This window comes from Eumetopias jubatus, unplaced genomic scaffold, assembly GCF_037043125.1.
Source record: "Eumetopias jubatus isolate StellerSeaLion01/CBP00866 unplaced genomic scaffold, mEumJub1_p1.0 scaffold_17, whole genome shotgun sequence".
In the NCBI taxonomy this organism is placed as follows: domain Eukaryota; kingdom Metazoa; phylum Chordata; class Mammalia; order Carnivora; family Otariidae; genus Eumetopias; species Eumetopias jubatus.
Genome location: NW_028274823.1, coordinates 13,360,633 through 13,383,723, shown reverse-complemented (window position 1 = coordinate 13,383,723; position 23,091 = coordinate 13,360,633). Strand labels below are relative to the sequence as shown.

The following is a 23,091-nucleotide window of genomic DNA, read 5'->3' as shown; positions in this document are numbered from 1 at the left end:
CCTGCGCCCAGAGATCCTCCTGTCCATCTGAGTAAGGCCTAAGTTCCTCTGCTTCTGAATACAACCAGAAGCTTGATCACTTGCCAAGAGTTCTGACCTAACTAGGTCAGAAGGAGGTGTACTTCCATTACAGCAGGAGCCTGTGCAACCAGTGGATGGACAGATGTGCCCTCACCATCCCATGGGGGGAACCTAGGCCTGCACCTCCTAGCATCTTTACCTTCCTGTCTTGAAGTCAATGCATTCAGCACACCCGAGAGCATGTATTATAGACCCTAGAGTCTAGAACACAGCCAGGAACACATGAGAGCACCCATAGGTCAAATCTAACATAAAATCATAACACAAATAAATTTCAGCATAAATTTAAAAATACATAGGCCACCACAGAGCTGGAAACTAATTTGTGAACTCGAATAATCTGTTAAGTGCAGATTTGCAGAGATTCTTTACAAATCTCCCCACTACACACATATAAGCACATCTTAACTTTAACTACGACCCAAGCAGTTGTAGAGTAATTAGGAGCCCATATGGGATGCCCACAAGATACATGATAGAGCAGATGCTACTAGAAGCCATGAATCATAGTGACAACTCTGTTTGTAAAACTTTGCCCCGGGACTAGAACTGGTACTTAGGTCACTGAAAATAATGTGCTCCTTTAGATTCTAGAAATGGTTAACAGAGTTAGGGTGCTTCATACTGTCACACCATCCATCCATCCACCCAACAAATGTTTATCGGTATTGAATATCTATCCTGTGTCAGGCATTCACACACAGTACTTATGGTGATAATGGGAAGGAATGTATGTCACCTCATGTTTAAATGTTACTGACCAGACGATAGTAGGAGACAGAGTGTCTAAAATGATTGTACAGAATGACTGTACTTCAGATGGAAATCTCACTCTCGATCAGTGCTCTCTTCACATCAGGTGTTCAAAATGCCTTTTTAAATCAAATTATCCCACTATGTCCATTTCTACTTGGAGAATATATTTAAAAATAATCCTATTTATTTGGAAATGATAATAACTCAGATGCTATCTGAACTAGTTCTACCTTTTTTTTCCCCTAGAAATGTGTTCTATTTTATAGACAGTGTTACTGAATAGCATATAAATAAGGAGGGAGGGTTTAAGGTAGGGTTTAGTGTTGAAATGCTTAGGGAACAAATTGCTTCCAATAGTTTCATAATACACCTTTGCCTCCAAATAATGGATATGAAATCACAAACCAATTGATTTAATCATGTGCCCTAAAGACCTTTGGCGACACAGCCCGGCTTTAATTACTGAACATCCATGGAAGTAAGAATAGTACATTCCCATAAAAAATTTCTATGGTTCAAAGTATTCACTAGTTAATCTGGCTGGCCCTTCACCACCACCATCATTTAGTTTGAATTAATGAGGATAGATTCACTAATGAAAGCCAAGAATTTTCTTCATTCTGATGAGACAATACAGTTGTGAGGAGTAGCTCTGTAAAATAATTTCCATGGCATATGCTGAGAAGTGCAAGTTCTAAAGGTGGCAGTGCCTGGCTCAAGGCTTCTGATCAGAAGGGGGTGAAATTAAGTTAGAACTGAGAGATTTTTACTTTAAAAAGCATAAAGAAGCAACACTTTTTCTTTTCCAGATTGGAACACCTATTGAAAAATGTACCGTGAAATTAAAGCCCTGAAAATCTTTAAGGGATCTTTCATTATCTTTGGACCAACGCAAAAATTGAAGCCTTGTTGTAGGCAAGAATCAACACATATGCGTACAAAATACAATGTTTGTTTTGTTGAGAAATATTGTATTTATAGCATGCATTTTATATACGTAATACATATATGGATACCTTTAAAATGGCTTCAAGAGGCAACCACAGGATTTCTATGAAACTCTATAAACTGGGTTTACTGGCGGTTGTGTCTTGAAACTTCATTCATACAGAGAGGCAGCACAATTCAGTCAAAAAAGCACTAGGCTTGAAGTCCAGAGGCTCAGCTGGCTCCCCCAGACTCAGTTCCATCACTAGCTACTGAGGTGACTGCAGGCAAATCACTTAGCCTGGCTGGAAAATAAAGGTTTGATTGGCTTGGCCTCCGAGGGCTTTGTCAGCAGTAAAATCGTCAAACTCCATATAGGAAGCATTTGATATAGCCATCAGAGAGGAAAGCTGTGTGTGAAGGCAAGGGTTTCCAAAAATAGACATACCAAGGTTTGTTTGGGTTTTTTTATTTAGATCAAAGACAGAAAAAACATGGTTTTGTTTCAAGTTCATAGACACACACATAAACACACACAGGCCTCTACGGTGTGCATTCTGTGGGACCCAGCAGTGTTTTCCCCCAGTTGAATAAAATGTGGCTTTGTAGGCATTCAGATCACATTGCATTTGTGCATCCTGTACAAGGCTGTTGGCTCTAGACAGCCCTTAATTCTAATTAATCCAAGTCCAGCTGAAGCTGTGTGTGGAGGAAGAAAGACTAGAAATGAAGGAAGAAAATGAGACATTAGCACGAATGCCTATCACATTGTGAATATCTATTCATCTGCATAGTATTAATGATAGCGAATATGCAAACAGATGTTTCTCTCATTAAATTGTATATGCAAATACTACTGGTAGGAGTGGTAATGTTGTCTCGGGGTTGAGAGATCATTGAGGGTAATTAAAGGTTAATCCAGTTTTCAGTTCACAGACTATTCGGCAAGAGTGGTTGTAAAGAAAAATTGTCACTTAACCTTCAATTCATTACCAATGGCACATGGATTTTCTACTAAAATAACATAAACATATGCACTAGTCATCACTCCCTCCCTCCACCACCTCTGCAGCGGCTGATCACCATCCACCAAAGGCAAAGACTTGTGAGTTGAGCAAAGTTGAGTGTTGCTGTGTGAGGCATTAATAAGAAAAATTATAGTCCCTCCAAAAGTGTTTAGAACCCGTCCAGAGTCATAATCTCTCATTTTTAATTAAAAAATCTGAAGCAGTTACATCGTTACCTCTTGAAGAGAATTAAAACCATTGTTCTAAGGTACTGAATGTAAGAAATTGGGGGCAACAATGAGCTGGCCAGTCTTGCCATATCTCACTCTTGTTCTTACTGGGTAAATTGAAAAGGACAAATGGTTTGGAACTATTTTTTTTTTTTTTTTGACAGAAATGTTTAACTTGCCAGCTGGGGTATTATCACTTCCTGTTTTGAGGAGGGGAGAAAAATTCAGCAATTAAGGCCAGAAGAGTTCCAAATTGACAGGTGTGTAAGAAGAAATGCAAGGTCAGTATAAACCATGTATCTATGGGAAGAGGTGTAGAAAAGCAGAGGGAGAAGAGGTTTCCCTGTGGAATAACAAAGAGGGTTTATTTCCTGATCAATAGTTACAAAGCGCTTGCCTTTGGTTTAGTGGGAATCAGGGTTCCGGAAGTGTAATCTCCTCTACCTTTTCCTTCTTTAGTCCTTGATTCTACAAGAAGTGCACAACTATTCACTCGGTGGCATAAAGACCCACGCAAAGCTAGCAAGCCGAGTACCTGAGATCTCCATGCTCCTGAAAATTAAAAAGTGTGCCTTCTACCCTGAGTGTTCAAGATGCCAATTAAAATGAAATCAAAAGGTGCATGGGCAGACAGATCCCTAACATTTAATCCTCATTTTGTGTTGAGGATTTTTAGTTAAACCCAAATTTAATTTTAATTCTTATGCCACCAGAAAAACCAAAGCTCCTTTCAAAGTTGCAATCCTACATTAAATCTAATCAAATCTTGTATATAAAACAAAAAGATCTTTTTTGGGTCCTACTTTCTCATAGGGAACGGTGCTTGTTTAAGATGTTACAAAATTACACTGGAAAAGAGCGTATTTCTCAACAAAATTGGCTATGTTTAATTTGCCCAAAGCATCTTCTTCGTAAAATTTTATCAACACTTGCTTATTGGCAAACCCAAAATAGAAGGTAGCTATCATGATTCCAAAGCGAGGAGAGAGACGACCTACAATCCAGTTTTATTTGTTTGGGTCTTCACAACACCAAACGATTTAACTTCTTTCCCCTCACTACTTCATTTTTTTTTTAAGATTTTATTTTTAAGTAATCTCTGTACCCAACATGGGGCTCAAACTCACGACCCTGCGATCAAGAGTCACAGGTTCTACTGACTGAGCCAGCCAGGTGCCCTGCTCCTTCGTTTATTGATTTTTTTTTTTTTTCTCCTCACTTTTTTTTCATCTTTCATCCAGACTATTTGGTAGGTCTGAGGTCTAGGTTGAGGTCTAGGTCTAGATTGAGAGCAGCAGAAAGGACCTGACTGAAATCTCTTCTGGGTTGACCAGATCTCTCTTAGCCGGAAGTGGGAGGTTAAGGTGAAAGGGCAAACAGCCATGGCGCCACCTGAGTGATTAGTACATAGTGTATGTATGCATTTTCCCCTGGGTATATGCTAAAAACGCTGCCCTCTCCCAGCTAATTCCGGGTAACATTTGGAGATATCCAGCCTTGCTCTCAGGAGACTCTTTTGAAACAGCATGACCCCGTGCTTTGCTATTTGTTAAGTAATTGAAAGATAATGGCAATTATTATATATGAGAAGCCAAATTCCCCTAGCACCAAGCATCCCCCACTAATAGTGTACTGTTCAAAATAGCCGATCGGTGAGGTTGAGGTTGAATCTAGGGAGCTGGACTTTGGTTAGAAAATTGCCAACAGGGCCAGATGGTTTATTTTGCTAAATACAATGGAAACACACACACACACACACACACACACCCCAGTATGGAGGCTTTTGATTCTGAGCAATTCCCAGCCCCTTTCCCCCAGTGCCCTGAATTACAAGGGCTGCCCGGGTTTGATTTAGGCCATGTCAATGACCGGAACCTCCTTCTGACTCATTCTCACTGACCATCTCAGCTTAGCTTTGGCCCTGGCTTGATAGGGTGTAATGAGTCTACTACATCTGGAGCTCAACTGGGCAGACTCATGAGAATAAGCAAGGATACTAGAACAGCCCAAAGGAGGAGACGAGCTGGGCTAGCTCAGGCTAAGCACCCAATACCAAGCAAGCTAACAGGCTGGTGATAACTGAGATTAACAACATCAACCCAAAACAGTGGTATTCTAGGCCCCCTGGGAACATATCCACTCAGAGGATGTCTCCAGGTGTCCCTGACACGGCCGCTGTTTTTCTCTGTGGAATAGGGTTGGGTTTCTATCCAGTCCGAGAAATTAGCTGAACACCTCATCAGATACTAGGGGCAGCCACAAACATCTCTTTTAACAGCCTCCTACGGTGCTCATCCCAGCCTCCTTTGGGTCACTGAGTTGCGTGAAGAGATTAGCCTCTGCAGGTAAGTCAGATTTGTAAGTGGAATCATGGGATGTCAGTTTCAAACCAGTACTGGGGTGGGCTCTGAGCAGTTTGTAATAATGCAACAAGTGTTGTGTATGCCCCAAACCCAACCAAGGGTGTGACTTCACCAGCAAAACTCTCCGGTATAATGCTGAAGCCCTGAGTGCCAAAACCCACATCCAAATGCTCCTCACAAGCTCTGAGTTGGCATACCACTACACTTCTCTAAATCCTCAAAGTCCTCATCTGTAAAATGGTCATTTTTAGTGCCCCATGTCAAGGATTGACATATGGGTTGACTAACAAAAGGAAATACTTGTCAAGTGTCAAATAGCATCAGACACAGAGGGGTTTGTAGTGTTTTCGTACACGCCTCATCCCGGTGTCCAGTGCCATAATTGGAACACTGTGCCCACATCACACCACTATTCTCAACCCTAATGGTTTCTTAATTTAGGGTTAAATTAGGGGCTCTTAGCACTTGAAAGGTGTTTAAAAATACAAACCAACAATTAGTCTTTGGGGACCAAAGAATAATGCAAGCCTAATGTATCACTTTTCCTGGCTCAACAAACACCATTTTGATGTGCTAATGGCCCCTAGTGAAGGCAGTCATTTTCAGTTAAATAAAGCAAGCCACCAGCCCAAATGCAAACTCTCCACAAAAACACAATCTGCCCTTCCCTGTGAGTCAGCCAGGGATAAACATTAACCCAGTACCGTTTATAAATGAAAAACATAAAAATAAAGTCATACGTGTAATATAAAATGAACTGTCAACAACCATGTGTAAAGCAAAATGGAGAAGTTAAAAAGCCCAGATCCAGGAACCAGAAGACAAGGATTGGAGTCCAGCCTCCGACACCCACCTGTTCACTCTGTGAACTCAGAAAATGTCACCACGATTAACAGCGTATGTAACAACCACAACTAATCTTCTTGCACTGATCCTCGAGTTTGTTACCTGTAAAATGCGAGCAATGTTTCTTGCTGCCGATCTCACAGTATGCTGAGGAAGGTAGTTTCATGTGAGTACATTATAAAGCACTATTTAAAATTTGAAGGATTTGGGGGCACCTGGGTGGCTCAGTCTGTGAAGCCTCCGACTCTTGATTTTGGCTCAGGTCATGATCTCTGGGTCGTGAGATCGATCCCCCTGGCAGGCTCCATGCTTAGTGTGGCGGCTGCTTGTCCCTCTCTCCCTCCCCCAATCTCCCTCTGCCCCTCCCCCACTCACGCTCACCTGCGCGTGCGCGCGCTCTCTCTAAAATAAAATAAAAAGGCATTTTAAAAAATGATTCTGATACAAGAGTGACTACAGATTGATCCTGCCTCTGTGACCGTCAGGTGGCTATATGATCTCAAAGAACAATGAACGGAATCCAGAGATGTCTGGAGTGGGTCTGCTTTACACAATTTTTTTAATTGTGGGAAAATATACATACCATTTACCATTTTAACCATTTTAAAGAATTGAGTGGAATTTAGTACATTCACAATATAATGCAACCATCACCACTGTCTAGTTCCAGAACATTTTCATCCACCCAAAAAGGAAACCCCTACCCATTAAGTAGTCACTTCCCACTCTCCTCTCCCCCTAGCCTCTGCAAACCTCTAGTCTACTTTTTGTCTCTATAGATTCATTTATTCTGGACATTTTATATTCATGGAATCATACGATGTGTGGCCTTTGGTGTCTGATGTCTTTCACTTAACATAATGTTCTCAAGGTTCATCCTTGCTGTAGCGAGTGTCTGTATGCTTTACGATATTAAGCCTAATGTTTTTTAAGGTGTATATTCAAAATACGCAGCTAATAAAAATAATAATCTGCCATTTATTGAGCACTTATTGTATGCCAGGCACTGAGTACTTTATATACATGATCTCTCATAATCCTTATCAGATCAGCAATATTAGCTTCATTTTACAGATGAGAAAGCTAAGGTGCAGAAAGGTTAAGTAAAGTGTCCAAGGTCACACAGCAGTGAAGTGGCTAGGAATCAAACCTGGGTTTGTCGTAGTCCAGAGCTCTTTCTTTCAACCATCCTATGCGGTATTTGCACAGCCCATGAGCGCCAGGCCACAAAGAACGGGAGTATGGCCAGGCAGCCAGTTATGGGGACCCCAGTGAGCTCTGAGAAAGCCCACAGAGGGAGGTCTCAAACAGAAACTCGGATCACTTCTCAGTCTTGCAAACTCCATCCTGCTGGCACCAACAAGCAGCTGAGAGCCCGACTGGGGCAAAAACACCCCCAGGCATGGTCCCCGGGACTGCCAGGCCCCATCCCACAGTTCCGCATTTGACTGTCCTCTCCCCGAACGGGACATCGCAGGGAGTGGCCGTTGGACGACTGAAATGCTCTGGTCCTGTCGCCAGTGTCCGCGGAGGTCCAGGCTTGGTAGAGCTTCTAGCAGCATCTTAGTCTGAAAAGTGTCTTGTATTTGGGTAAATATCCCATCAGCTTCCTCTCACGTGCTGTCCAAACATAAACACTAAAAACCTGAAGACTAGAGATTAGGGCCTAACTATGTACTTGAAGAAATCCATAATGCCCAACAGTCCTGGAGCCCTGGGGACAAGTGGGGACGCAGCCAACGTTCACCAGATGGTGTGGGGCAAGAAAAAATTACCACTGGGTATTCAGCAGCAGGTGAAGTTCTGCAAACATCTCCCTTTTCAGAGGTTGGTGCTAGATGCAGAGGACAGAGAGTTCATCCTCAGCCATCAGCCCATTATTCTTCGACCTACCCAACTTGAGCTGGTTTAAATGATATTAACAGAAATACAATATTAAGTGGAAAGAGCGTGGGATTGGGAAGAACGGGATCTTGATTTGAATCCAGGCCCCACCGCTAAGTAAATGTAGTGAGACCTGGGGTAAAGCATTTTCCTTCTTGATGTCCACCTTCAGAATGCTCTTGAGGAAGGGACTGGTGACTGTCCACAGTGCCAGTCTCCCACAACTGGTAGAGCCAAGCTTCTAGAAGGATATTCTGATCAGGCGCCTCACAGGCGAATTTCTTGATTTGCCATCAGGGCAAAGAGGGCTGGAAGGGCACAGCAGTCCTCCAGCACTTGCTGATGAGGTTCTCAGCCTCCAGGAGACCCAGTTGGTGCATCTGCGAAACAAGAATCACGATTCTTCCTGCCCAGCTTGGCAGGGAAGATTGGGTGCCCTAGCATAGCACCCAAGTGTGGGGTGCGAAGCCAGGGTTCGATAAATGTCAGTTCTCCTCGCACCTTGTGGATTCAAAAAGAAAAAAAAAAATCTTGGTGTTATTTTATTCAGTCTGGCCAAATGATTTAAAGAACTGATCTCCCAAAACAAAACAGGACAAAGCAAATTATATACCATGAGCACCCATTTCTGAACTGGGAGCAGAGGGAGGGGTGATGGCTCAAAGTACCGTCAAAAGAAATGGAAAAGGTGTTCCAGTCTCAGTGACATTTCCATAAGTAAATCATCTGCTTTAAGTGGGAAAAAAAAAAACCAAAAGACTTCAGTGGATAGTGGTTAGCCCATGTGATTGTAGATCACCTCCAGTGTATTTATGACTAAGAGCATACTTGATTGGACGGCATTGATTTATGAGAAACTAATGTCCTAATTCTGTGGGCATTAAGCGAAAATGAAATACCAAACTTTAAATCACGATCTATAACTATCTTCCACCTGAGCAATCGATCTTTGAGTTGCAAGAGAGACACAGACTTCATTTCATTGGGGTTGCAATAAAGCTGGGAGTTCTACACACGTTCAATTCCATTCTCATTTCCATGAAGATTGCAGGAAGTCAGGAGAACCTGGAGGAAAGAGATGAGGATTTGTAGGAAAACCACTCGGGTTTGAAACTCAGCCCCAGTACCAATGGACTCTCTGTGTGACCTGAGTAAATCATTTAACTGCTCTGAGCTTTTTCTTCACCTATAAAATGGGGGCAAGAGTAACGTGTCCAGGGGCACCTGGGTGGCTCAGTCGTTAAGCGTCTGCCTTCGGCTCATGATCCCCGGGTCCTGGGATCGAGCCCCGCATCGGGCTCCCTGCTCGGCGGGGAGTCTGCTTCTCCCTCTCCCGCTCCCCCTGGTTATGTTCCCTCTCTCCCTGTCTCTCTCTCTCTGTCTCTGTCAAATAAATAAATAAATAAAATCTTGAAAAAAAAAAAAGAGTAATACGTCCCAAGGTGATTTTAGGGCTCCAATGAGGGAAGGGATGTCCAAGTTCTGTGCTTCAAGCTCCCCCACCCTGAGGGGTTCTGAGCCCACTCCCCATCTTGGGAGCCCAGAGCACTCTGTCAGGTGCTGCTGGGGGTGTGTGGGGGGGGTAGGGAATGGGGAGAGCTGCAAAAAGCGGAACTTGGCACAGGAATGTTTCAATTGTCCAAAAAAATATATTCCCTGAAGAATTGTTCCCCGGAAACAGGGTGTGTGTGTGTGTGTGTGTGTGTGTGTGTGTGTGTGTGTGTGAGAGAGAGAGAGAGAGAGAGAGAGAGTGTGTGTGTGTTCTGAAGTGGATGAAATTTGTCAACAAAATCTTGACTAAAAATGGAAATTTTGCACATCTAATTGCAGAATTTTGCAAAACAAAACAGAAGATATCTTGCCTGCCTCCAGGCATATTCAAGGGGATTAATTTGTCACTCTTCAAAAACAACTCTTTGGAGGGATACCCTCTTTGATTCTCTATTCTCACATTAATTAGTAGAAGGAACAGGGAACACACTTGGTAGAGGAGAACCGAGGAGAAATAAATCTGCCTCCCCTCTCCAGAGGGAGCAACAGGGAGAGGGGGACGCGCAGGGCCCGCCGGGAGCGCCACTCAGGCCTGCTGTTACCACAGCTTCCCTCCCAACCTCTGAGACGACAATAGAGAAGCTTGTTTAATAAAAATATTTCTTTTCAGCCTGAGCCTCAGTAGTAAATGCTTTTGAGAGTAAAACAGAGACGTAGTTGATCTGTTCTTTTGTGCTGTTTATGGAAGAAGTTGACTGTATTTGGAACCAAATCCCAAATCAGTCGCACTGGAATTTGAGATTATTGCCGAGACCTAACACTGAATACTATTTGTACTCTGATAATTGTCTGATTGGTTTGTCCTGATCAAAATCTTTACGTGAAGGTATTTGTTTCAGATTCATAAGAGTTTATTGTCAGTGATGGCTTTTTAATGGAATTTTTTTTTTTGAGTAAGGTTTCAGTTTGCTCCTGTCATTGTGTGTTGCTCAAATATGATGCCTTTCTTTTAAAACATTTAAACATGGTCATCAATTTTCATCTTTCAAAAAAGCCCAAGTAATACCCAATTAATAGTATGTGTTTTCGTGGCTGGAAAGCGCATTTCTGTCACTAAATTGGGTACAGACCACCTCTGCCATCAGACACGGGCAAGGCTGAGTGTAGGTGGCGGGACATCCCCGTGTCCCCCACTTTTTCCGGGGGCCCCCACCACACAGCCCTAGAAGCAGTGTCCATTGCCTGCTTATTTAAGATAATTACAACAAGTGTTCCTTCCCTGCCGGCTCTGCTGAGGCAGAAAATACTTCATCATTTACTTCAGTCATGAGAATAAAGCAAAAAATCTGGAACATAAACACCATTTTTTCTTCGCATTCAAAGGCCGGGCTCAGGGTGAGTTTGTGAATAATAAACCGAAGTTGGCAATCACGCTAATAAGTATGAAGTTGCCGGGCAGAGAAGTCCTGCAGGGGCCCGGAGCTGAGGGGGTGCCCGGGCCTTTTGTCTCCTTGTTGGTAAATAACAGCCCTTTATTTACATACAGTTGTTTCGGTTTCAAAAGATATTCAAAGCCCAGGCAGTTTCTGCAGTTGATTTGCATGGAGAGGGATATATCTGTGAATTTTTAAAGAGATTTTGCCCTGGAGAGTTGTAGGCCAGTAGGCCGGCCGGGGTTGCGAGGGGGAAAGGAGGCGCACGTGATTAGCAGGCGGGCCAGGGCTGTGAACAGACGCTTTCTTTCTGAACTCAGAATTACCCCAGTGGGTATTCATCTGCAGCCCCGGGCTCAGCGAGATCCCAGGGCCAGGCGCCTTTTGGGTTAAGAAGAGAACTTTGAACTGCATTTCTTCTCCTCGTAGCGAGGGAAAGCATCTGATGTGGAGCATCTCCACTGAAACTCTCCAGACTTGAAACACTTTCCATTTGAAGCTTGTAGCAATAAAAACCTCTGGTAATGAGTTCCCTGCCCCCGACAGAAGTCCTGCATCCAATTTGTACGCCATCCTGGTGAAATGGTTTACAAGACCAAGAGCAAAAAATCTAAAGGAATGCTCTAGAGAAGGAATGAAGTGCTATCGTTGAGATCTTTATTTATGGGAAGAGAAAGAGCTAAAACATTACCTCAGAACGCAAGATTACAACATCAGTCGGATATAAGGTAAATCTGTTCTAGCGGTGAAACATCAGAAACCCATAATCCTTTCTCAAAGCCCTTTTGTTATTTTAATGTCCAACAAATTATGCCCTTTTTTTAAAGAAGAGAAACACTTAGATTTGAGAGGTTTCTTTTGCTCTAGTAGAAGTAATTTCACTGGTTAAAAAAAGTTTTAATTTTCTGGAACCCAGTCTCTACTGTGCTGGCCAAGCATATGCACAAGGCTAAGGTAATTTTTAGCTTCAATAGAATTGGGTACGCTGACCACCAAGATCGGCTCCAAGTTGCTATGGCAACGGGAGTCCTAAAAAGTACTTAGGTTAAGCGAGGCATTTCGGGTTGCTAATCTGAAACTTTTTTCATTTTTTTTTTTAAGTGGATGAGTATGGACGAGTAAATTGCAATACTTACTGTATGTATTGTCTTTGCTCTTGATGTCAGTCATACCATTGGGATCCTGCTTACATATCTTCTAAATGACTTCTAAAGAATAGGAAGAAGTATGGAAATTTGGAAGAAAATTGGGCACATGGCAAAAAAAATAAAAATAAAGAAAACCTGTCTCTCTGTAGAAGCTCTTCCATGGGAAGTCCTCAGGGGAAGTCCGCGAGAGGAGGCTGAGCAGAGGAGGACTCTGGTTCCTGGGTGCCCGCCTAGGCTTGCTGCGGGGTGTGAGGATCAGTGGATCCGGGCCGGAAGTGATGCACCCTCAGACACCTTTATAATGTAGCAGGTGATGAGGGTGAAAGCGCATGACAAGAGCCCTATTTTCAAAATATATGAACTACAATTTGACCTTTCCTTGATAACTCAAGAGTTGGAGGTCTACCAACGACATGTATTGGGTGTCTATTTACTGCTCAGGCCACAAGCTCTGTCTGGGAAAACAGCGAACGCCCTCGCACCCATGGAAGTTATATTCCAGAGGTGGGGTCACACAAAAGACGTAATCAATGAAAGACAGATGGCAGATACGTGATAGATAGGTAGTTAGATATAGATAGGTGAGAGATGACAAATATTATGTCCAAAGGTGGTAAGTACTACAGAAAAAAAATAGAGGAAAAGTTCCAGAAGCTGGGATGGGACATAATTGAGAACAGGGTGGTCAGAGTGGGCCTCACTGAGGTTGGGGACATTGGAGTAGAGACCTGAAGCAGTGAGGAGTCAGGCCAGCAGGAGGTCTGGGGAAGGGCATTCCAGGCAGAGGGGACAAGAAAATGCAAAGCCCTTGATTCAGGAGGTCGTTATGAGTACTGGTTATGCATTACTATATCCTACAAAACAACAAATTTCAGGGTCTGTGAAGTTTGTAGGGTTTGCGCTCCTCCACTAAGCAACCTCAGACTTGGATGCACAAATGCTTCATTTTCTTACCTCTTTCCTCCAAGTCAGCCCCTCTTCTTCAGCAAGGCAGTTTTGCCCCCGGAAATAGCCCTGCTCCCTTGTCATCTGTTAGCTCTGAAGTTGTGTCATCTGGGGAAACAGATGACCCAACCTGCCGGCCGTGGGCCTAAAGAAGGCCGAGGGTCTGGACCACGAGGGATCCCAACCCTTTCATACACTGTGTGTTACTTGCCTTTTACACTGAATTCTCTTCACGTCCAGGCCACGTGGTAACCTGTCCCAGTTCTTTCATACCCAGCCAGCACCTGGCACATTGGGCAGCAGGATCGGTAGATGTCCTACAGATGAGTCAACTGTGGTATCTCTTTTGTCCATTCAAATGCCCGTCCCCTTCTTCACGGTTCTCATCGTTTGCAGATGCCAGATGAGCGAGGGCTGGGGGGTGACCGCTAGTGGGCACGTTCAGGGCCGTGTTTTCCACCAGAGCATTTCCCAATCCATGACCTCACTTGCATCCTAACCACAACCCTCCGAGGTCCACAGAGAAAGTGCTGTTAGCCTCAACATATAGATGGGTTGGCAGATGGAAGGACGTTAAATGACTCCCACCGCAGTGGCAGCAGACCACCTAGATCTAGAGGTCCTGATTCCAAATTCCCATGTGACCTGGGACTCCCTCCAGAACAGCCAAGTCAGTCAAGGTTTGGAATTACTTCAGAAACACGAGAACTGGAGGACAAACTTTGGTGGCAGAGCCACCGTCAACATGAAAACTACACGAATTAACTCAGGAATTAACCTGGTAGATGTGAGGTGTGTGAAAGTGTGCCTGGAGATGAGCGTAGAGGGCCACACGCTCAGGAGTCCAGGGTCCCGAGTGCTGGTCTCGAGCACAGCGATTCCCTTCCCTGAGCCTCCATCTCCTCTTCGGGGGTGAGAAGCAGCATTGTCCTGAACCCGCTTTCTCCAAGTGCAGGGGGCAAGCAAGGCGGGGTCAGTGCCCTGGAGGGAACACTGGCGTATCCCTGGGGCAGGTCCCGTGAGCGTGATTCCCCTTCCTCTGCTCTTTTTGAGCCCTCAACTCCAGCCCTGGGGGCTCCGGACTTGGGGGCAGCAGTAGCTGGCTAAAATTTAGTAACATTGTTTTCACTGAATTTATTTTGACATTTCCTTTCTATTTTGTATGGCAAATGATGCTGATTTTTCGTCTCTCATAGGAATACCAAGATTTCATTCAAGATACATGTATTTAACTAAACCCGTGAATTACGAGAAGAAAAAAGTCAAGTCAATAACATTAGAGGTGGGACACAGGTTTTGCAAAGATCGTGAAGGTGGTTCAGGAGTGAGTAAGTTAGGGAGAGCCTGAGCCAGATGGCCTTTGAAAATCAATGGCGAAGGGTGGTTACTAAAACAGGCTCTGGAGCCAGACTGCCTGGGACTGCAGTCCCGGTTCTGCCACTTAGACCTGGATCAATCTGGGCAGGTTCCTTAATCTCCCTGTGACTCGCTTTCCTTATATGTAAAATGGGAATAATAGCACACCTACCTCAAAAGATTGCTACGTTCCGCACTTAGAAGAGTGCCTGGCTCCGCGTAGATGTTGTGTTTCCCGTTACTATCACTTGATGGGACCGCAGCCACCAAGGGCTTTGGGAAGAGAGAGGCGGCGGGCTCCAGTGACCACGCCCATCCTCGGCGGTTTACCGGAGCCCCCTTGCCCATACATACCGTTTCCTCCCCCTGAACACAGCATCCCGGTGCCCTTCCCACCCTCTCTCCTCCTGTTGGAAAGGGTGTGAGGCCTTCCACAAATAAAGAGGGCGGAGGAAAATATGTCTGGCTCCATCGGCTATCCACACAGAATGGCGTAAACACGCCCAGGTGGTATTTGTCTTCTCCTCGTTTATCTGAGCCCCTACAAGAGTCAGCTGTGAGCCACATGTTAGATCATCTTCTGAGCCAAAGAGAAGAAAAAAGAAAAGAAGAAATATGAAGGTAGAGCCGCAAAAATAGCAGTGCGCCCAGTCACTGTCCTCTCCGGGCTGTTCCCAGCCTAGCTGCCTCCCTGCGGCGAGTCACGCTTGACGCTCTCTGTGACCAACCCAGTTGGTTTTCCCTGCAAAGATGGGCTGTGCAGCATCTTTTGAGACACCAGAACCTGACGGGGGCCCCAGGGGCACGGGATGGCCCTGACTTTGCAGGTGACCTCATGCAGAACCTCAACTGTGTCTCCATCAACAACTGGTGTACCCCAGCCCAGCCCTGCTCTGGGGGCCACAGACAAAGCCATGGGCTGTCCCTGGGACATCAGTTGCTTTCTTGTGGTGCAAGTTAACATTCTCCTGGGGTCAAATGTACAAGCCGGGCCATTCTGAGCAGGCTGACTTTTCATTTATCATCTACGGCCTGACATTCACCAAACAGAGGTGTGTGAGAGGCTCCCCACCTGCCTGCGCTCCCCCAGTGGGGGAAGCAGAGAGCACATAACTGTTCATAGATCGACTCGGGAAGTTTATTTAAAGTGAAATGTTCCTTGTATTCTTTTCCAAGGCGGTGTGACGATGCCCTAGTAGCTTGGTTGCCGTATACACACACCACACGAAGGCATCTGGAGAGTTCCTGGGCAGTGATGAGAGGCAAGGAGCCAGCCATCACTGACAGCATGGGCGGAGAGGGTCGTCGTGCGGGCCATGATCTTTCCAGCAGACCAGGACCTTCTGGATTCTTGAGCTGCTATTCTTAGCACAGCTGCAAACCTGTGACCCCCATTTCCCTGGCTCCCTCCTATCCTTGATATTTCCTTTTCCACTCCCACAAAACAACTGCAAACCAAGCCGTGGCAGAATTTAGTATGACCAAGGGGCAGAAGCAGAGTGCTTCTGAGTGTGCCTTCTGAAGCCAGATTGCCTAAGTTCCAATCCTGCGTTTTTTGCCTACTGAGCGAATGACACTATGAACATGACTTAAACTCTTAGTGCCTCAGTATCCTCATCTATAAAATGAGGATAATAGTACCTACCTCAAGGGTTGTTGGGAAGATTAAACGAGCTAATACATGAAAAGCACAGTTCAACAGTGTCCATAACCTAACAAGTACAAGGATAAATGTTAGCGGCTATTGTTTACTAGAAGAAGTCTTCCACTGGGCAAGGATCTCACTCCAAGATGGCCCCCAATGATTCCAGTCTCCTGGCAATCATATTCTCGATAGTTCCTTCCACACTGAATAGGGCTGACTGTGTGACCAACAGGACATTGAGGAAATGAAGGAGCATGACCCCTGAGGATAGGTCATAAAAGTCACTGCACCTCACACCTTGTCAAAGAGCCACCATCTGAAGGCTGAAGGACCACTTCCAAGGGGGCTTATTCACATGGCTGGCAAAACGGTGCTGGCCATTTGCGGGAGGTCTCAGGCCCCCCCACCCCCCACAGGCCTCTCCATAGGGCTGCTTGAGTGTCCTCACAACATGGCAACTGGCAACCCTGACCCAAGAGAGTACGTACTGTTAATACTGTTGTCTTATCTTACATTTAATTTCTTATTCTCCTAAGTCCATATTTTCTTGAGTTTTATTAGAAGTATCAAGTGAAAGCTATTTAAAACTTCTTGTTTGTTTCCTTAAGTACATATTTTCCAAAATAATGATCGTGTACAACTTGAGGCTATGTTCTTCTCTTCCTAAGCTGTAGCCCATCTCTGTTTTTCTCTCTCTCAGTCAAATGCCCCATATTCTCCCTCTCTCTCTCTTTTCCTCTTTCTTTTCTCCTCCTCTTCCTCCCCCTCCTCCTTTCTTATCCAGGAATAAAGGTCTCTATTAATGTTTGCTGTTTGCTTCTAAACATAGTAGATGGACTCTCTCTGGCCCCTTCATTTAACTGTTTTCCTGCTTTCTGATAAAAACTTTCTTACAGAGCTTGCGGGGGAGGTTGGTATCAGCTCCACTGCATAACTAACCATCCAAATCTCAGTGGCTTAAAATATCAAAGAGTTCATATTGCTCACGTCTGTGCTTCTGCCAGGATTTAGCTGACCTAGGCTGGGCTCAGCCAAGGGCTCTGCTTCAGACATCTTGGCAGGTCTCACTGCAGGTCTATTGGTTGGTTGGGGTATCTCCACTCCATGTCTCTCATCTTCCTTTGACCAGCCTCCTTTGGCCTCTTATGCCTAATGTGGGCATATTTTTCTCATAGTGAAGCAGATGTACCAAATGACAAGTGGAAACATGAGCTTAGGAGCAGAGCTGACATGCTATCATTTCACCAAACAAGTCATGTGGCCAAGCTCAAGTTCAAGGAGCATGAAATGATATTCTGCCATTCTGTGTGGAGATAGAGGAAGAACTACAAAGTCACTAGGAAAGGATGAATACAGGAGGCATAAAGAATTGAGGCCAGGAATGCCCCACAGTGGTTCAAAGATGAATAAGAAATCTCTTGACTTGAAGCCTGCCTTTAAGGATTCAAGAGAAAAGACAGCAAAGGGATGGTCTGAGAGGAGGAAGGGCATCCAGAAGGAAGGGTGCACAACCTGAGTGTAAAGCAGTCCAGCCTAGCTCCACCCATCTCTCTACTTGCTCAAGACTCTCTCCACCCCGCCTGGAAATGCTTCAAATCTGCCGTTATCACAGCCTCTCGTGGAGCCAGCTCGCTCCAAGCTCTTGATTCTTGCTTTCTCCCGCAGTCTTGCAAGGAAAACCCACACAGGGTTGATGATTTCCAAGCTAGTCCAACCAGGCCAGTTAGACCCCTCAGTCTGCATACGGATCACCTCTTCCACAAATGAGGGCGTTTGTCGATGGTGGCTTCCTGGAAGCTTCATTGTTTTCAATTGCAAGTACATGCTTGCCAACTGGTACGCACGAGCAATTCCCCAATGGGCGTCATTATGACAATGAGCAGAACTTTCTGTACAGAATAAAAAATAGTTTCCCCAAAGGACAGCGCCCAGCCTACATTCTGTCTTCCAAGGACTCGGTCTCCACTCTCCACTGTCCCAGAAAATGACACTCGCTGTCTGCTGGGGAGTTCTTAGAAAACTTAATGCAAACTGTGTGTTCTACCTGCTCAGGAAGGCATGGAGGTTTCCTGATGGAAGGAATATTGGCACTTATCCAGTCTGGGGTCTGCAAACTTTTCTGTGAAGGGCCCGACGGTACATTATTTTGGGTTTTGTGGGCCATACCGTCTGTGTGGCGACAGCTTCCCTCTGCTGTCGTAGCGTGAGCACGGGTACAGACAACATGTGAACAAATGGGCAGGACATGCTCCAAAGAAACTTTACAGAAGAAGCTAGGAGGTCCCATTTGGTTCACAGGCCCCTCATCACTGGCTGACCTCGGTTCCAACCTAACCCCTCCCTGGGCATAAGTGGAAACTGAGACCTCAGGCTCCTTCTCCCGCCATCACTGAATCTCACGTCTAACTCTGGCAATGGTCTTTTGGTCCCGGGCTTCTTTGAGGGGCAGTCCTCCGCTGGGACGCCCCAGTGTGAGTGTGCTGAGTGATTAGCACCCATGTCTCTCTGCTTGTCCAACAATTTTAAATATCACCCTTGCTTTTTTTTTTTTTTTTTTTAATATTCCAGACTTCTGCAAGACTGAGAGATCCTTGAGGTTGGAGACCTTGCATCATCCATCTAATAATCCCAGTGACTTTTCAGCTCAGCCTCTGATGCATCAAGAGTACAATTCAAATGAATGAACGAGACTCAGAAAAATAGAAGGGACTTGACCGAGGTCGTATAGTCTAAGAAGCAGCCGTGCGGGGACCAGATTCAGGTCATGACATTGCACTCTCTCTATGTTAATACAGTGTACTCTGCCATGGGTTAAACAGAAGGCTGGTGAAGGGGTTGGAGAATCACCGGAACACTGGTTAGGCCAGCAAATACCTACCAAAAGCCCGGCAAGTTGGAAGGCCCTAGGCAGTGTACTGCCGCAGGCGGGGAGGAACTACTTTCAAGGAGGCAGAAGTCCACAGGGAGATACACACGAAAGTAGTTCTAATCTACCCACCGGATAGATTCAGGAAAAATGTGGTTAACTTTTTTTTCTTTCTACTTCTCCCTGGCTTCACTCTCCACTCCGTGTATAATCGTGCGCATGTGCACACACACACACACGCACACACACACAGCTAGATTGTCACTGAAGAATCTAGTGTCTAGACCAGGTTTCTTGACCACTTCCCAATTCTGGGGTTCTCTTAATTTGTATGCATATGTGTGCATTTTTTAAAAAAGAGAGTCCATAGCTATTTTTCAGATTATTACAAGAAGCCATGATGCCTAAAACCTTAACCATAGATAAGGTAATTTCTGATACATGTCCTAGATCTATTGTGCTGGTGTAGCTGAGGTCTTTTTTAACCCCATTGCAAGAGGCAACAAAATAGTGCAGAAGTCTTATAAGGTTGGGCTTGGGGAGAAGCCCTTTCCTCTCACAGTGTTTTCAACTCACTGCCGCTGACAGTGCTTCTTTTTCATCAGCTCTTGGGAGTTCAGACTCAGATTTGTAAGCCCCGAGTCAGCTTCAGTCACGAGGGTTGCACATTCCTGCAAAGCATGAACTTGGAATCCAAACAGCCTGTGGTCTGATCCTGGCTCCCTACTCCCAGCTGGTCTGGGACTTACTAAAATGCCCCATCTCAGCATCTCAGTTCACCTCTCTGTAAAATGGGAATGAAAATACCTACCTTGTAGACCTGTTGGGAACATTAAATAAATTACACATTTTAAGTGTCTAGAACAGCACAGGGTAGATGCTTAGCCAGCCTGGCATGTAGTAGGCATTTAGCAAACATTCCTTCTCTTTCCCTATCTCTCCCCTCCGTGCTTTTTCCTATATGTGGCATCTAGAAGGAACAGTTTGTAATACGTTCCCAAGGCTGTTTTCTTTTCCTTCCTTTATTTAAAACTCAAGATTGATAAAGGGAAAGAGTTGGTCGACAGGTCTCTCCACACCTCCTTCCTTCTCTGGCTTTGGAGAAAGCAAGGAGAAGCAACTGCAGAAAAAATTGCAGAATCAACTGCAGGAGAAAGAACTGATGTTTTTTGTTTTTGTTTTTGTTTTTTTATGTGACAGAGAGAGACAGTGAGAGCAGGAACACAAGCAGGGGCAGTGGGAGAGGGAGAAGCAGGCTCCCCGCCGAGCAGGGAGCCCGATGCAGGACTCGACCCCAGGACCCCGGGACCACGACCTGAGCCGAAGGCAGACGCCCAACGACTGAGCCACCCAGGCGCCCAAGAACTGATGTTTGATCAGTTATCTTTGTAGGAGGTTTGGCAATTTTGACAAGACTTGTTTTTGTTTTGCTTTGTTTTAAACTAATGTGTTAAAACATACTCATTCAAAGGCACAAAATTTCTCTCAAAGAGGCAATTAGCTTGGAAGATTTCTATAACTATTGCTCAAACCATCTTAGAAACTTCTCTTTGGAGGGCGCCTGTGTGGCTCAGTGGGTTAAGCATCTGCCTTCAACTCAGGTCTTGATCCTGGTGTCCTGGGATCGAATCCCACATCGGGTTCCCTGCTCAGCAGGGAGTCTGCTTCTCCTTCCCCCTCTACCCCTCCCCCCTGCTCATGCTCTCTCTCTCTCTCTCAAATAAATAAAATCTTAAAAAATTAAAAAAAAAAAGAAATTTCTCTTTGGAAAGTGCCTTCAAAGTCAGCCCAGACGATAGGCATGACCATAAACAGGCATGCTTCAGACTCACCTGTGTGCAGGCTTGGATGGCACAGTAATTCCTGCAGTCTTTTGACACACATCGACAGAGCACTGCCCAGGCCCCTTGCCCAGAACTGGGAGCTGGAGATCCAGCCGTGAACATCACAGAGGTGCAGTTCTGCCCCCACAAAGCTTGTAGTCCAGGGGCGAGACAGACACAGGGAAGGAATCACAGCAGAATATGCTAAGGCTTCTGATGGAGACTGTACGGGTCACAGGACAGGGGCACCCCGTTAAGAAGGCTTCCGGAGGGAGGGACATCTAATCCGAGTCCTGGAGGATGAGTAGGGGGTAGCCAAGTCCCCTGTGATTCCTTGGCCCTCCTCACTGAGGAGAGTTAAGAGATGTTCAGCTGGCAACTGGATTATTACCTGAGCTCAGGAGAGTGACGTCTGGGTGGAAGGTAGTGAGATGAGCGTCAGAAGCATGTAATAAATTAGGCAATTTTCCCCCTGGAAGAAGACTTTCCCAAGGGAAACTCGCACCCTGCCCCACCCCCAACCCAGATCAGATGCTGTTGCGTGTCTGGAAGCCAGGTTCGCTCTCTCCAAGGCTGGAGGTCAGGCTCCTGACCCAGAAAGCTGCAGCTGCCCCCGCACCGCCTGGCCACTGGATCCCCAGGGGATCAGAGGGGGCTCTCTCAGCCCAAGCCCACCAGCACCCAGGGCGTGCTTCCCAGAGCTTTGCGGCTAGGGGACAGAACCAATCTACACGTCTCGTGCCCCTGGCCGCTCTGCAGGCCCCACAGCCTAGAAACCCAGGGAGCTCCAGTGAAAGGATGGTCATTCCTGTGTCATGCTGAACTTCCCACAGTGACAGGGCCTTGACACTGAGCTGTCTCCTGGATCATGCCCCCGCAAACACGGACATGGTAGAGCTAGCTACAAATAGCTCAAGAGGCCGGAGTGGAGGAAGTACATTGTGTGACTATAATAACAGGCACGGAGCAGAGCCACATCTGACCATGTTCTGGAAACCCTTTCCATCCTGCGATCCTTTTCTTGCTCCTCCACCTCATGTGAAGAGCTTTGGTCTCAGGGGTGGGAAGGGAGGGAGCAGTGGAGGTGCAGAGGGTTCTGGACCACTCCTGGCCTTCAGAGACTGGAGTATTAACCTCCACCAGCTGCTGTACCAGGAAGCAGGACACCCACCCCCGCATGGAAACAATCAAAGGCTGGCAGTGTCTCTTTCCTGAGGGGAATCCTAAGAGACACAGAACTGAAATGAGGGCAGATGAAAAAAAAAAAACAAAAAACTGACCTTTTTTTTTTCTTGGACCATTTCTAGAAAATATGCAGGAAATCTAATAAATACAGATTTTTTAGAAGGGAGGGGGAATGCTTTCTTGGACCATTTCTAGAAAATATGCAGGAAGGGAGAGGGAATGCTTTCTTGGACCATTTCTAGAAAATATGCGGGAAATCTAATAAATACAGATTTTTAAAAATCCATCTATAACCAAAATAGAACTCTTACTGCAGTTTATTTTTTAACAAGAGGAGCTGGAGTTCTGTCCTTGACCCTACTTTTGGAATCTTGCTTTTTTTCAAGACGGGCATCAGCCTGTGTTGGCAAATACATTGGGATCCCCCACCAGGCAAGGGGGGCACAAAGTCCTTTGGAGTGAACACCCTGATGGGGAAATCCCTAATTCCAGGTCAGTCCTTGACAGAGGATCTCAGCTTTGCTTTTGCATTCCACTTTGCCCTTCACGAAGGTGACCCCTGTGTCCATAGGAATGACCCCTCCACTGCGTAACTAAAGCTGCTTCTTCCAAAGGAGGAATCGGGCCATCTCTGGCCCCACAGCCTGCCAAGTGCAGCTGCTTATCACCTGGGGGTTCAGACCCTCCCTCAAAGTCCATATAATGTGACTCCAGAAGAGAAATGTCAACAGAAGCACGGCAAACAGCACCCAGGAGAGAAAGCAGTTTGGGCCCATCTCCCTCCACCAAGCACTCTATCTCTGAAAACTGAAACAAATATTCTTTCTAGAGTATCCAGGTGCATCTGTTAGAAAACCCAGCATACACAGTCTCAAACATGCAGGGACTCCCTTGCCTCATGTGGCAAGAGGCCTGGAAGGAAACCACTGGTATGACTAAGCAAGGAATTCATCGAGGACCCGTCTCCTCTGTCTTCCTGCTCTCAGGTCCCGTGGGCCCCAGACCCGCCATCGCTGTCACAAGATGGCCTTGGCCCTTCCTGCATTTGGTCCAGGATAGAGGAGAAGGATGAAGGGCTAAGGGCCACATGCCTTCTCCACAGGAC

The 23,091-nt window shown here is 45.7% G+C and overlaps 1 long non-coding RNA gene across 10 annotated transcripts; it reads right to left on the bottom strand.

The window, feature by feature from the left end:
* Nucleotides 1-2,316: 2,316 nt before the first annotated feature.
* On the bottom strand, nucleotides 2,317-21,875 carry LOC114223087 (uncharacterized). 10 transcript variants are annotated; one of them, XR_015767084.1, is made up of 3 exons: nucleotides 12,155-20,573; nucleotides 7,361-9,159; nucleotides 2,317-2,484 (listed from the first exon to the last, which is right to left on the bottom strand). It is a non-coding gene; the product is annotated as an uncharacterized LOC114223087 (long non-coding RNA). The 10 variants fall into 10 exon arrangements; XR_003612062.2 differs by lacking the exon at nucleotides 2,317-2,484 and adding an exon at nucleotides 20,811-21,875 and having other exon boundaries at nucleotides 7,169-9,159; nucleotides 12,155-15,047; XR_015767079.1 differs by lacking the exon at nucleotides 2,317-2,484 and adding an exon at nucleotides 20,811-21,875 and having other exon boundaries at nucleotides 7,169-9,159; nucleotides 12,155-15,044.
* Nucleotides 21,876-23,091: the final 1,216 nt, after the last annotated feature.